Source organism: Acanthaster planci, linkage group LG06, assembly GCF_054643075.1.
Source record: "Acanthaster planci isolate LZ-2023a linkage group LG06, COTS_SCS, whole genome shotgun sequence".
In the NCBI taxonomy this organism is placed as follows: domain Eukaryota; kingdom Metazoa; phylum Echinodermata; class Asteroidea; order Valvatida; family Acanthasteridae; genus Acanthaster; species Acanthaster planci.
In genome coordinates, this window is record NC_141782.1 from 13,644,538 (window position 1) to 13,659,337 (window position 14,800).

Genomic DNA, 14,800 nt, shown 5'->3' on the forward strand with positions numbered 1-14,800 from the left:
TATTAACTCTCCTGCGTCTGACTGGTTCGTTTGTTAGCCTGAGCTTCCGCCTCGATGGTGTCATATCCCTACGGTAGAGGGCCACGGCACCCGGTGTTCCCCCTTCCAGAGGAATACAGTGGAATGTGGTCGGAGTCGGAATGTGGGTGGAGTTGGAATGTGGGCGGAGTTGGAATGTAGGTGGAGCAACGTAAGGTTGGAGTTACTTCGTTCCCATGGGACTTTGCCCTTCAAACCTCATCCTAAGAGTCAACCCTATGACATGTACTAATAATTGGAGATTAGAGACATAAATCAGGAACAGTGGTCATGCCTTTAATAATTCTCCCTTAACAGCCATACCATTCAAATCAAGAGCACTTGTAATATTATTGGTTTAATCACAGAAGGATTAAATCATCTCCCTAAAACTTAAGCGCATTTTATACACTTTCATCCCCAGTAGGCTAATTGCTATTTGTCTATACCACAGTACATAGTCCCATGGACCAATCAGCAATCAGGATCCCGCTACATGCAAAGTATGGATGACTCTGCCTTCTCACTTACCCGAATCGAACAGTTGGTGTTCTTATTACTAAACGTAAAGTTTGTGCCCGTCACAGTATGTACCAAGGAACAGACTAAAAAAATATTTCTCTGTCTCCAACGGGCCTACGTTACAAGTTGGTTCAACAAGGCCTAAAGTATTAACTGTATTTTTTGTCCTTACTTTACCAGGAATTACAAGACCGGGATGTAAGGTTACAGTGCAATCTACAACAGTGCAACAATAGGGGGGAATTGTCATCTCTGACAATGTGTATTGTTACACCATCTATTGCCAGGTAGGTCTAATATGTACTAGAATGATCAAACATTCGACGATCCGAGAAATCCATTTCAAGAATACCTGCTGGACTGATGTTGGCTACAAAGTAAAGCATAGTTTCTAGCCTGCCTATTTTTAAGCTTAATGAAATTTACCAATGTATTTTAATCAACATTCCATAAGCCGTAACCATTGACAAATTACATGGTTTAATTTGTTTCTGTTTTTTGTTGTTCGGAATAGTTGAAAAATTCGTGGATGAAGAACCAAGTACGATAAGCCAGTATCGATAAACATTTGTATTACATACAAACTGGTTGCGGATTCACCCTTTTTCACAATGGGCGGTTGAACCATCGACTCCACGACAAACCTCATCTAGATTAACGACTCATTGTTCGTTTTTCAGCAAGGTTCCAATCTAGTAAGACGTTTGGTTTTGGATGCCCTTTGTTATAGCGAAACCTACGAATGTGACCTGGTTTCCGCATTGAATAATTTTGATGTTTTTTTTCTTATACTGTCTGTTCAAGTCCACTAGTATTTCCATCAGCAGTAACTGGCGCCGCTGAATGTGGCTCCTGTAAACTTCCAGTTTACTTATGTAGCGAAGCAATTGTTGGCGTGCATGTCGTACTAGCTTCAGCTTTTAAAATATCTTCTTCGCGCTGTACTGTTGAGAGAGCGTCTTTCAGTGTTTCAGGATTTGAACATCGCATGCTCTATAAGTTAAGAGCACAATGGAGTACGCTGGTATACTTATTAGAATGGCGAGGTCGTCGAAAACTTTTGTGCATGCATGCATAAAGTTTTCGACCTATGCCAGCGTATGGTTCATACGTCCCACAGATATACGCGGGCCATAAGTTGTAGGTAAGCTGTGGAATCGTTGACACACGTCCACTCGCGTCACATATAAGGTATTCAGTATTATTATTACTACATTATTACTACTATTATTTATGGCCACTTTTCGGCCACCTGTGTAAAATATGCTTTTCCGGTACCACAAAAGCAGAAAAGTTGAATTCACGGTTGTCGTCAAAATGTTCGATTCATATTTCTGTCTGCTCGAAAGCAGAAAAGCAGATGACCACTTTTCGTCCTCCATAATTATCATTATTTATTTCTGACAATGTCAGGGGTCGTGACAGAGACCGTACAGACCATCTTAAACCACTCCCCGAAAAAATAAACAGAACGAGTAAATGTTAAAATATATGTGAAAAAAGAATCATATACAAGGATAACATGAACAGACGAAAGAAATGAAACAAAATTTTAATATAAAAATGCGTTCAATTCAAAAGTTAAAATGACAAACGAACACAGTAAAACCAGTAGTTAGTAAAAATGAAGAAGATTGTTTAAGATATGCCACATTCAAGGAAAACTGTACAAAATATGAGAAGTTTGTATAAGAAAAAGAAAAAAAATCAAATAACTATAAGATTTTATGGTAGAAAGCAAAATCAAAACAAATGAAAAATCCCCAAGTCAATAATTCAAGGAGAGAGCTTTTGAACATATTTGAAGATGTAGACTGGATAACATGCTCAGGTGGACTATTACACTCATTAGCAGTACTGACGAAAAAAATGAATATTTACAATAGTTAGTACGGGCAAAATTAATGTGTAGTTTAAGACTGTTATCGTTTTGCCCTATTCTGAAGGCCGGTTGAAACTTGTATAGGGCATTAATGTCCGTAAGGCCATTCAAACTTTTCAAACACAAAACCAAACGGAAAAGATTCTTGTAGTTCAGAGACCAGTCCAGCTTAAATGATTAATCTGTCAGTATTATAGTTAGTATGCCAGTCTTTACAAATAAATTTGACACTCTGGTTTTGAAAGCATTCTACAACTGAAGAATGATTGAGCCCATCCCAGGCTATACAAGAGTAATCCAGTCGAGATCGGATAAGACAGATATAAAGTTTCAAGATAGTAGCGAAACATTTAATACTTTCTTCTAATCGGTAGTGTGTGCTTAGATATACATAATAAAACATGTCTAGAAAACCAAAATCTGTGTCGCTAAGCTACTTTTCTCCTCATGAACCAAACCTCAGTACACCATTTGACTGTCTGACAGAGACAGTTCCTCATTATCTCATTACAGTACCGACATGAAAGAAGAATGGACAAACAAAATGCTCAACTGTGAAATTAAGTCGATGTGCCGTCTTAAGTTGGAGTTATAGTGAAAAGGCCATGTCTTTCTTGTTTGAAAACCACAACGACGTTTTTGTACCAAATAAAATATAGACCTAACCAATGGCAAATGAATGTAGATTCGTTCGCAATGAATGAAACGCTGAGTATTTGTCCACATGATAACTTTTTATAATTGACCTTCGGGACATGGCAGTCATCATTGGCACCGTTCGTATACCTTTGCTGACAGTTACACTATGCATGGAGGTGACTCTATGATTACACCGTGAATGCTTTCAAGAAAGTGATTTATTGACAAAGTGAGGAGAGGGCCAGGAACCCCTCAATGTCTGAATTACTTATTCTGACAACATTAACTTAATATCCAAATAGTATACATACTGCCTCGAGGTAGCCGGGGCGACTGTGGCTTGATTAATTCCCTTCGATTTAGTCCCAGGTGTGAATTAGCAATGAAATTGTGACCAAAAAGAAACCAACAGAAAAAACCCTACATACAGAGGATATATACTATTATTGAGTGATGGCTTACATGTACATCGTAATAAACGTTACATTCGCTATGTTGATGATAAATTCACCCGAAGAAATGTCTCTGTACAACCATATATTCTAAACCATAAACAAAAACACAACATCAACCCCGGTATTTGGTTACATAGGATGAAAATGTCAGTTTGGTCAGGAAACTCTAATCTCCTTTGTGCTTTATTTTGAGGTGGATCCCGAGGTTGTTCATTCGTCTTTGTTGTCAAAGTCTAAATTCCTTTTTGCGTCATGACTTGGTGCATCACGATCACGAGGTTATTTCTTCTTCTTTGGTGTCTCCAACACCGGGTTGGCTTTCCTTTCGTTATCCTGCAAAGAACGGTTTTATCAACTGTTTTACCATAACTTACTCTAATAGGTTTTGGTTTGACCTATCAAAGTTAATTTAATCTCCATTACCTCTAATTGTTAACTCAGCTTTGTATTATAGCCTGTGATAACAGCCATCCAACCTGTCTATAATTTAATTCACAGTCTTGGATCAGACTTTCAAGAAACGTATAGCGCTTAGGCTTTCCCATCTAGTATCCCACTGTGAAATCCACAGTGAAGTGTCCAGTACCCGGTACAGAAATATAGTGCCCAGCAAGAGACCATACTGCAGAACTAATAAAAGTACATGTGGCTTGAGATTCAGATAATTATTGTTTACATCCGCTGACGTTTTTTTTTAAATAGGTGTAATCCAAACTTTCTTGGAAGGAGAATTCATAATCAAAATTTTCTAGGAAGGGAAATTGGGGGATTTTTTATCTACACATAAAACGCATGTGCATAAAGAGTATACAAAGAAGTCATATTATTTATAAAATGTAAGAGTTTTTCGTCCTTAATGTCACAGATTGATTGTCCATTTGTAACGAGTTCACAGGCCTACATATCCAGGCTCTCCCTCTCGGGGGTAATTTGTCATATATTTTCCGAGCTATACTTTTCCTCTGTTGGGTGGATTCACATACCTGCTTTTCGCGTTCAAGTTCCTTCCATTTCTCGAAGCACGTTTTGGCGTTTTTGATTTTTTTTTCATTGATCCCCTTGTAGTAGACACGGGCGTGCATTTCTTGAAATTTCTCAGGTAGCATCGTTGAAACCTGAGTAAAAGCAGCAATATCCATGTTTGAGTAGCCTAATCACAATTGTCCTCACGTGCAAATTGAGCACTGCATGTACTTGGCCCTTCCCCGATTTTCAGTATTTGGGGAAAAAACTCAACTTGCACTTGCACATTTTTAGGGCTCGTCCCCAAACTCAGCATTCTGCACTCAGAACGTGATACTCGTGCACGTAAAAACTATCAGCTTTCCCCGTTCTGAGACTAAAACATTGGAACTATGATTCCATACATGCTATACATTTACGTATCATTGCACCGACTGTCTGATAATCGAGTCTTAATCGCAATTATGAATTGAGCGTTCGTATGCTATTGCTGGTGTACACCTTCGGTTCCCATATTCTAACTCATGAACACCAGCGAAGCATTATGTGTGTAGGTCTGGATATAGACCTACCATGGCGTGTTTATTCATCTGTGAGAGAACGGCCAGCCATCCTGATACAGTCAAACAACACTCTCCTTTGGAAAGCCACAGACTGGGATCACGCACAAAAATACTGCCAGCGGGCAGAAACAGCATTTGAACGAGATATTTTCAGATGTAAACCCGCACTACGAATTGGGTTACTTGTTGGAAGGTGGCGGGTACAAAACCGAGTAACAGTGCCTGGCTTTGCCTTGTTTAATATGGCAAAATGTTCCAAAGCATCACTGGGAACTTTCACGGATCTGGAATTTCAGATTTAAAACCTTTCTCATGTGGAACCCTTTTTGAAACTTTTAAAAACATAATGTTTGAAAACAAGAGAGGGATCTAGGGCACCCTGCAAATTATTCCTGGTACAAACACTGCATTTCTAAACACATTAGGTACGGCACATTTTATTTGTGTCCACCCTGCACGTGGCACCAATGGCATCCCTGTGTAGATAAGTCTCTCCCTTGGTCATGGATACGAGGTACGAAAGTGTGCGTGTCTGTTTCAGCTTCCAAGTCCTCAGTTTCTTACCTCATCCTTTGGAAGTTTTATTCCCTCATTGGGCTTATCCTTGGTGTAGAATCGTACCTTGTCAATTGGATTATCTGTTTCACAACCATAGCTGAAGGTCGCAACCTGTCATTAAAATGAAAATAAGTTATTGCACATGTAAGGATAATTTATTTCATGACTGTATTAGTTGTTTTGTTATTTGAGTTGCAGTTTAAGTTGTTATTAGTAAATTCGACCATGGAGGAAGGACACAGAAGGAGTTGTAACTCAGGCACTTCAAAGCGTCCAATGATGGTCGCTGCCGCGTCTGACGAATAATAGAAAACATTCCAAAAATGTCTTATTGTTGCCTGCATCTTAGCCAGACAAGCGGGGCCAGTAATATCCTGGCAATACTTGTAATATTTTGCTTGCAATTAAATACAAACTATCGATGTGATCAGGAAATAGAGAGAGAGAAAAACTCCTGATATTAGACCTACTTTTGCAATCATAAATAAACTTTTTAAATTTTGACACACTGTTTCATTATCCATGCAAAGTTTGTAATTCTAGTCTCCTCCGTCCAATACATCAGTGTCAAAGACTTGGAATGAATTTGGCTAAGACTGGCCAACAAAATGTTCACTACTACTGGAAAGCTTAGTTCATTGGCAACAAAATGCGCTATTTCATCACAAGGAGTGATCCTGAAATTGCATAAAATACGCCTTTGTACAAATGCCATAATAAAAATTATTCAAACAAAACACAAAATCTTACAAACAGCTCGGCTATTTATTCCTAAAAGAAGTTTAGAAGAAAGCGTTCGATAAAAGCAACAACTGCACATGAACACTTCGGGTACACATCCTAGTAAAAGCAACTACGCAAGCACTAAATTTGATGTTGTCGGATCATATCAAGCACCAACGATGGCATGGATATTCAACTTCCTGTACTGCAGTACACAACGTTTTAGGGATGCAGATTACCAACGAAAAAAAGCGGCGACGATCTTAGGGTAGAAAGAGGGCTTATGGTTGCTAAACAGGTGGTGAGTAGCAGGCGTGCGTTGCGCTCTGGCCACGGACATACCGGGTATGCCAGAAAGCGGTATTTGGCCAGATGTTATAGCCCGGGCAGTTCAAACTCCTTTTGTGTCCTTCCTCCATGATTCGACAATGGTACATTTCTGAAAGTTTTAATGTACAGTGGCCAGCAGATTGACCCATTTGGGGTGAGCAGTTGAATACCCAGTGAACATTCACAAAAGCAATTGTCGAACTTTGGAGAAGTAGTTGGAATTGATGGTATGTTCGTAGAAATTGAATTGACGGACTTTGGGGCGTGCATTCGTCCCTCACAATTAGACCAGAAAGGGCCGGTGATCTCCACGATAATACGAGTGCCCACTGCCGGCTGTTTTGGGGAGTCAGTTCCCCTGCACTTCTAAAACAACCTAGCTGTTCAAAATTGACTACTGATTCAGTAAAACATCCACGCTAACGTTGTCAAATCATGCTTTCTGATAAGATTCCTATTCGATGCCTTTGAAATATCAATGAACTGACTAAAAACGTCTGGTCAGATTGACTAATTTCCAGTTGCACCCAGCTGACCCTGAAGAGCGAATCAAACTTTACTGAATTCAAGTCAAATTTGACTTATCCTTTTTAGAGTGTGGGGCACGCGCTTGGGGGACCGGAACTGGGAGCCTGTTGTCTGAAGGTCCCAGGATGTCGCTTGGAGCGATGCAGGTAGCAGCTTTGGAACTAAATATTAGGAGTTTGCACCTCTACAGTGCTGTCCGGTCCCGGTGTGGCGGTCTCAGCTCTCTCCCGGTCTCAACGGTAAAAATACGTCATGCCATATCTGCCCACAACATCGGAAAAGTTGTCCGTTTACGTGGCGTGCTGAGCAGTGCAGTCCATGCATGCTTCACGTTGTACGTGACGTGTACTGTACATAGGTCTATACCAAAGATTGGAGCATCTCAGCACGGAAGACCAATGAGACCGTGCGTGTGTCGTAAATAAATATCTGGCTACGTCAGGGGGACCGCTGAGACCGGGAGACAGCTGAGACCGCCACACCGGTCTTGCGGCTTCGTCGCACTTTGGATTGGCGCCCGCTGATTCAGACCATTGTGATTGGGGGATTGACCCGTCCTACGTGCGTGAGGCTCATCGTAGTGCGACGTGCTAGCCGTACTTGATCACCCGTTTTCTCCTTCTGGTTGTTGTTTTTCATCGTCACGATTCGAGAACAGAACTCTGAACTTTCTCTCGTTGATTTCGGCCCTGCTCGCCCCGCCATCTCATATATCATACCAGTAAACTACGTCGTATTCGTTTATTATTGTTTTTTTATATATAGGCCTATTATTACAAGTATCTTGTTTCTGTCATTTCATTTTGAATTGTGAGTGTTAAAATATATTAATAGATTGACTGATGAATGTGAGAACTGTCTTTGGAGGATTTATTCCTGAGCTATAGGGGATCATCGTAACACAGTTGCCAAGGAATTTAAACTTGATAAGCTTGGACCCAACTTCAATTACAGTTATACAACAGATGCACTAAATGTTCTGATAAATCATGTTCAAAGGTAATCGACATGCCCTTTCGAAGCAAGATCACTGAAATGTAATCAATTTATTACTTCATAGCAGCGATGTCGTGAATCCATGATATTTTGTCTGACCTGATGTCTGACATAAAATGGAATACCCTAGATACATTCTTCACCCATTATTTGAAAAAAAAGAAAATTTATTCTAGTACTGAAGTAATTACGTCACGCTCACAATTATGAGTAAAAAATGCCTTAGATGGAGAACCTGCGCGTGACCCAACACACACACGCGATTATGTTCGCACTACACTTCCTCTTTTAAATTGACGTCACACTTTGGCACTCTATACTCTATATATAGCTCGTTAATGAAAACAACACTTACATTGATGATGATATCATATTTGTTCAGGTCGTCTTCGTTCTGTGCAACTTCAGTCATCCCGCCTCTTATCGTTCGAGTTATTTTTCTCTGCAAATGGATGAAAGTAAAAACGAAATTCGTGAGGTGACAAATATTGCTAGTCACAAGCTTCAATCCGGCAAAATTTTTGTCACGATCTCAAGGCTGAGTATGATTTACCTAGATGACTTCAAGGGTTTTAATTCTTATATATGTTCTTAGTGTCAATAGCGATCCGTATTAACACAAAAGTAAATAACCATAGACAATGCATTATGTAGTTTGTTTTCACATATTTTTGCTTTCTTGTATCACTCGTTCACAGATTTTTTCATGTCAAGTGTAGAGTTTGGAACATATTAATTGGCCTGTGGAAAATGCAGTGATTTTTAATTTTTATGCTTAATTACTTTTTAAAAGTCATAAATGATAAATTGTACCTTTTGAGCTCTAGTTATTTTGAATTTGATCACACGGTATGATGGTCCAGTCACACTCAATACAGCAAACCAGCAGACACAAGTGGATTATACAAAATATTCCCCAGGCTGGAGTGAGGTCATTATGCTTGAGTTCGGTCTGCCGAGTCAGTGACTGCAGAATGTGTTTTCAAAAGTTTGATGAGTTAGTTCTTTTGTAGGTTTTGATTTTCATTTTGATTTTGCAGTTTCAGGTTGTAGTTAGTTCTTTTGGGTTTTATTGGTTTAAAATTCCGTGTAAATGGTCGATTTCAGTCAGTACTTAAGTTGATAAGTTCTTCTTGATTGCCCTCTGTTTGACTGATGTTCGTCCTTCAGAGGCGAAGATGACCATTGACTTCAGGGATGTCATCACTTGAAGGTTGGGTGAGTACGGAGGTGGCTGATTAGGCCGATCTTCGCACGGAACTGCCTACTACAGTGGGGGCAGGTAATGATTGGAATTGAACCAGGATGGAGGGTGGAACTGATGCGCTCCTTCCTTATCTGACATCAGTGTTCCTTGACTCTGATGTGGTTTTCCTCAAACTCATCAACACCAGCTTTCACGAGGGATCGCCTAGCAGGACGGTCCTCAGCAGATACTTCCCAGGTGGCTTGGGAAATGTGCATACTTTGAGAGAGGCCTTTAGAGTGTCTTTGAATTGCAGCTTTGGTCTGCCAAGTGTGCGCTTGCCAGAAATCAGCTCCCTGTAGAGTAGTCTCTTGGGGAGACGACTGTCGTCCACGCGGTGTAAATGGCCGGCCCACCGGAGCCGAGAGCGCATCAAGATGGCGTGAACGCCCTCCATCTCAGCACGCTGGAGCATTTCCGTGTCAGGAACTTTATCCCACCAATTCACTCGTTGCAGAGTTCTGAGGCATCTCATGTGGAAGACATTGAGCTTCTTCGTGCGCCTGCTGTAGACGGTCCATGTTTCACAGGCATAGAGCAGTGACTGTAAGACAACTGTTCTGTAGACTTTGAGCTTGGTGTCCTGGCTCAGTCCTCTCCGCTAGCAAATCTTGTGTTAAGTCCGCCAAAGACAGAATTGGCTAAGGCGATTCGGTAGGACACCTCCAACTGAGCAGACTTCCTGTCTGCTACAGGCAATTTCTGGCCGTTAACGGTGATATAAGGCTTAGTGTAAAGGGCTGAGGGGGCTGGCTGATGCAGGACTTCTGTTTTCTTAGTAGAGATGGTGAAACCAAATTCCTTGCAAGCTTTGAAGAACTGATCCATGCAGTCTTGCATCTCTGACACAGGCCCTCACGGCAGACTGTGTCAAAGGCTTTTGTCAGGTCCATGAAGGTGGTATACAGAACAACGTTCTGTATCCTGACACTTCTCCTGTAGTCGGTGAGCTATGAAAATCATGTCCACGGTTCCACAACCCGCACAAAATCCACACTGGCTCTGAGGTAGCGGGCCGCGTTCAAGGTGGACGTTTAGGCGGTTGAGCAGGACGCGGGCCAGAGTCTTCCCGGATATCGAAAGAAGGGGGATACCGCAATGGTTGTCACATGCTTTCCTGCCTGTTACCTTTGCGCTTGTACAGGTGGATGATCGAAGCGTCTTTCAGATCTTGTGGTAATTTCTCTTGAGTCCATGCGGAGCAGAACAAGTGAGGCTCTCCACGATTTTTGAACCCCCAGAGGCGTACATCTCGGCTGGGATAGAGTCAGCATGGCACTAGGTGCTTTGCCACTGGACAAGAGCTTTATGGCCTGTTTCACCTCTGCTTTAGTCGGGAGTTCAGCCAAAAAGTCATCGACTGGGACTTGAGGCAGTCTTTAATGGTTGACGGCCGGTTCAGGACCGTGTTAAAGTGCTCCAGGATCTTCTCCTTGTTCGTAATCAGCGTGTTCCCATCAGCACTGAAAACATGGGAAGATCCGGACGTGGTGGGACCTTACTGGGCCTTGAGGGCACTGTAGAAGTTCTTCATGACCTTCTTGTCTGCGTAGGCCCGGATGTCTTTCGCCTTCGCATTGAGCCGTTGGTCATACATGCGGCGCAGCTCAGTTTGGGCTCTTCTTTTGGCCGCGTTGAATGTGTCCTTCTTGGAGGTGGATAAAAGATCATTGAGGTGAGCCCTATGGGGTCGGTGTTTCTCCTCCAGTAGAGTGTGGATGTGAGTGTTATTGTCGTCAAACCAGTCCTGGTGTTTATGGGTGGTGAGCCCCAGCACGTCTGAGGCAGCATCATATATATAGACAGCATCACGGAAACGAGCCCACTCTACTTCCACATTAGTGTCTTGGTCTATATCCAGGGGTAGTAGTTTTTGCCCAAGTTCCACTATCAGTTCTTACTTGACAGTGTCCCCCTTGAGCTTAGACACGTTCAGTCGCTGGGAACTTTGGTGCTTTGAGGCCTCCTGGGTGTGATTCGGAGGTTCAACTTCGATACCAGCAGACGATGGTTCGTCCAGCATTCCGCTCCACAAATTGACTTCGTGACTCTCACGTCCTGTCTATCCCTCTGCCTGACCATGGCGTAGTCCAGGAGGTGCCAGTGCTTAGAGCGCAGGTGCATCCAAGATGTCTTGTTACGGTTGGGTAGACGAAAGACGGTGTTGGTTATGAGAAGACCGTGGGTGACGCAGAAATCAAGGAGGAGCTGACCATTGCTGTTGCACTTGCCCAGGCCTTGATTACCCAGTACTCCCTCCCACGACAAGTGGTCACAGCCGACCCAGCCGATGCAGTGGATGGCCAGAAGTGATGTTTGTGTCATCACTCTGCCCTAGACGCGCTCCACAACGCCATACTGGGACCGCCTTCTTGCCCGTTGAACCAGTTCAGTAGTTTCGTCCGCGCAGTCAGCCGTTTACCATCTGCTATTTACCCATAGTTGGGGTAGTCTGTTTGACTAAGGAATGATTAACTAACTTAAAATCGGTGTCACAAAAATACTGGGAGGCGTTGACGAAACCTTTTCATGATGTAGTCACAGCCGATCTTTATCCAACAGTCCGGTCTACATATGGGTATGAAACATTTAAATAACAACTTTTAGAAACCGCAGAGATAGGTCAGAGTAAGGCCAGGTTACTGTTTAGTTCGAGTCCTGCAGACTTTAAAAGGGGGTCCCTAGGGACCAACCCTCCGCCACTCATCAACTGCCAAGCCACTGCTATGCTCCTCCCAACAGCTAGTTGATAACTCTGATACATCAGAGAGTGCCACCGGCCTGCCAGACATGATGTATGACAGACCCTGGCTAGCCCTGGCAAGCCTTGGCTTAAATCAGCTGTGTATCTAATCCCATTGGACCACGTGGTAGAGTTGCTTAAATTTTTACATTCCAATTAGCCTTTTAGAAGTTTGGCGCACACAATAGGCGGGCGCTATTTGAAGTGGTAAATTGGGAGCAAACACAAAAGATTTTACCCAAACCAAACAGCGCCCTCCTATTGTGCCCGCCATACCTCTAATAGGCTAATGCGACTTGGCCAGAGGCCTGCTTGAGTATTTTTCTGGCAAAGGGGAATCCCCGATGTTAAAGGCGACTTAAAATAGGCTGTTCAGCATGAACATAGGTATGCTATCCGGGAGTTGGTTGCATTTGGCTGTAAACATTGTTTTTTTTTATAAATAAGGAATATAGCAAAAAACGACTACGGCTTAGGGGCTTTTCGTTTCACCGAAGATTCTTCTTAACGTGATTTTCATGTGATCAGACTCAACCTGCCTGCCAAATAACGATAAATTTTTCAACTACTTTTTTTTCTCCTCGACTATGTTTCTGATCAATGCCTGTCCGTGACTTGATAGTAGAAAATGGCAGTGAAAGTAGGACTAAATACCACTCCTCGGCAGATGTGCATGCAAGGGTGCGGTATGACATCATCGGGTATCACATTACAGTGAGTTATTTCAACTAATGGTCGTCTTCTTTCTCAGGAATTATGATTGGAATTATGATTTTCATATCATGCTGGTAAAAGCAAACGGCGCACTATGCTCTCCTTATTTGTACTGACGTGCGTGGGGTCCCTGTCTCTTACGAGACTCCACAATGAGAAACTATGATTTATTGTTTCTTTTTCTAGTGGCCATGTCATCGCAATTTGTCCACACGTTTTTCATGCAGCTCTTTCGAAAAAAAATTAACAGTTGGAAAGAGTGAAAAGAATAAAATCTCCTTAAGCACAAACCACAATGTGGGCCCCATCCACTCTTAATGGTTTATTAATTCATTTCTGATTAGTGTAATTATAAGATAATGATAATTTATCAGTGGTCTCAATGTCTTGCAATGTTGTAGCTAAAGTAGTTAGTGACACTTTTAGACAGGCAGGTGGTAGATTTTACATGTAGCTTCTTCCTGACGAACACAGATGTCCACCTGTTTTCCTTACTTCCACGTGTAGTGTAAGAAATAAAAAGTCAGGAGCAGATTCAGGTTGGTGCAGGTCCGGGGAAATTGTTGCTTGTGCATGGAAGAGGAGTTTAGTATGTACCTGTTACTGTTTGCTGTAGCTATTTACTACCGGTATCTTTGCTTTATCCCGCTTTAGGTGTACTTGCAAAATAAAGACTTCTATAGGATTTCTTAGGCAGGCTTTCATACCGTACAGACGTATTTCAACATTTATTACAAATCCTGAACTTATACTTGATGATGTCCCAACCTTGAGGTTTGTAGATATGAGCCTGGGAAGACTGCACTTTCAAACATGGCGCCTGTAACAAATTCCAATTTTTCAGGTCCACTTATAATTCCAAGGAAATAATATCTGGCGGAAACTACTGATTTTCTTTTTGAAAAACCAAGAAGAAAATCTCCGTGGAGAACCGCGAAGCATGCACATACTGCAATTCATGGGCAAGGCAATTGTTTTGATGATTAAAGTTGTCTTACACGTTTAAAAAAAGTCCTACGCCATAATGACATCACAAAGTTCCAAATACTGTGTGACTTCTAAATTAATTAACTTTAACTGTAAAAGATCTACCTATAAGAATTTGAAAATACCTTGCTTTGTTCAAGAGCTAGGTGGAAAAGAATGGAAAAAATAGTAAAACAAAACATTGTTCCTATCTTATCATCTCCCCCATATTCACAAAACATATCGTAATTTTGGTACTGTATCAGACCTATGGAAACAGGTACTGGAGTGCACAAAGCGCATTTTCTGTGTCACGCGACACCACCACCACTTTACATTTTTGTAGCGCTGATTGGGACAGTGCCTAAAGTGATGCAGAATGACGTGTCGTTTCCTATTGGTGATGTTTGCCGGAAAAAAGTAAAATTTAATTTCAATGAAAAACAAAGCTTTTCGGGCAGGTGAACCAAACTAGCAAAAATTTGGAAAACTGTGCAGGTTTCACCCTACCTTGTCAATCTTCTCTTGAGGATCCATCTTGCCGATATATTTGTACAGCCGACGTTTTTCGATCCGCTTTAGGATACGCTTGGACGCTTTCAATTTTGTGTCATCAGAGCGCATGATCTTTAGTATGATGTCATCTGTCATCTTGGTGTAGGCAACCATGTCGTGAATGGCTTCAGACATTTTCAATTCTCTAAATTCAAAGGAAAAGTGTACACGCCTTATTATTGACAGCTGGAAGCAAAAAAATTTGAAAAGTAATTTGCAATCTTGAAGGGACGTAAACTCGACAAACTATAGGCGTCGGGATGGGGTACGGGCACTCCCCCCCCCAAAAAAAATGTGAAACATAAATATGTGGGTAAACTGGGTAAATGAAAAAGAAGCAAAAAAGGGACGATATGGGATGACGACCACCAACTGGCTTGAAAATAATTCTTCCACTTT

General features: G+C 41.8%; 1 pseudogene across 1 annotated transcript in view; it reads right to left on the bottom strand.

Annotated features, from left to right (window-relative positions):
- Positions 1 to 294: 294 nt before the first annotated feature.
- Positions 295 to 14,800, bottom strand: part of LOC110975635 (deoxynucleoside triphosphate triphosphohydrolase SAMHD1-like) — a 99,520-nt pseudogene continuing 85,014 nt past the window's right edge. The window contains exons 13-17 of the transcript XR_015425586.1: positions 14,357 to 14,546; positions 8,533 to 8,619; positions 5,607 to 5,711; positions 4,500 to 4,631; positions 295 to 3,849 (exon numbers count right to left, since the gene is read on the bottom strand). The product of XR_015425586.1 is annotated as a deoxynucleoside triphosphate triphosphohydrolase SAMHD1-like (transcript). The remainder of the gene's footprint in view (positions 3,850 to 4,499; positions 4,632 to 5,606; positions 5,712 to 8,532; positions 8,620 to 14,356; positions 14,547 to 14,800) is intronic.